Genomic DNA, 996 nt, shown 5'->3' with positions numbered 1-996 from the left:
GAAAAGAGGTTGAACTGGCTCACAGTCTGTCAGGTCCTGCAGCCTCAAGTTACAGAGCATATACAAGTCATTCCTGCCAGAAGCCAACAGAGTGACAGAATCTCTTAAAACTCTCTTCTGTCGTCCTGTTTCTGTGCGCATTCTTAGAAATACTGGGGAGCCACGATTTGAACCCAGGGCCACACGTGTAACCACTGAGCCACTGCGGTCGACTGTGGCTTCCCCCTTCCTTTCCAGTGACCCCTGCCCAATGCTCAGATGGCAGGAAAGGAAGGACACAGGGTCTTCAGCAAAGTATCACAAGTGATTCCAGACAGTCTGGGGCAGATGCCAAAGATAAAAGACGCTGGCTCACTTCGTGTGCAGGTGACACAGAAAAGCCATGCTGATTTCTCTGGACAGAGGGAGGTGCTCACAGGCTGTGCAGGTGGCCGTGGAGGACGCTTTCAGCTTTCTCAGCAATACACTTTGCTCTGTATTTTGAAATCCAGGTGGTCGAGATATCCAGTCTGACGGAGCACTTGCTGACGGAATGTGACAAGAAAGACGGGTTTGGAAAGTGTTTCCGTTGCAGCGAGGCGGTTTTGAAGGAAGAGCTGCCCAGACACATAAAGAACAAGGGTTGCAGCCGTGAGTGCCCCTTCCCAGGCTCCCATGCCCGCAGGTCCCAGGTGTCCTCTTGGAGGAAGTGCTACTGCTCTTGGGCATCTGCAAGGGCTTTGTGAATTAAAGGGCACCTGGCGGGCACTTGTCATTCAGGGAGTGACTGTGTTTTTTTGAAATCATTTCAGCTGCCAAACCAGAGAAGCTGGCAAACCGGTGTCCTCTGTGCCATGAGAACTTCACCCCTGGAGAAGAGGTGAGGGGCCTAGCTGGGGAAGGGACCAGTGAAGTAGGTAACACCTGTGGGTGATGGTGGTGGTGGTGATCATGGTGGTGGTGGTGATGGTGGTGGTGGTGGTCACAGTGGTGGTGATGGTGGTGATCATGGTGGTG

At 52.9% G+C, this 996-nt stretch overlaps 1 long non-coding RNA gene across 1 annotated transcript; it reads left to right on the top strand.

Moving 5' to 3' along the window:
- The first annotated feature begins 28 nt into the window (after positions 1–28).
- On the top strand, positions 29–867 carry LOC108299351. Its single transcript, XR_005198922.1, has 2 exons — positions 29–630; positions 792–867. It is a non-coding gene; the product is annotated as an uncharacterized LOC108299351 (long non-coding RNA).
- Positions 868–996: the final 129 nt, after the last annotated feature.

This window comes from Cebus imitator, unplaced genomic scaffold, assembly GCF_001604975.1.
Source record: "Cebus imitator isolate Cc_AM_T3 unplaced genomic scaffold, Cebus_imitator-1.0 Scaffold7044, whole genome shotgun sequence".
Taxonomy (NCBI): domain Eukaryota; kingdom Metazoa; phylum Chordata; class Mammalia; order Primates; family Cebidae; genus Cebus; species Cebus imitator.
The sequence above is the reverse complement of the archived record's forward strand: the minus strand, read 5'-3'. Positions and strand labels throughout refer to the sequence as shown.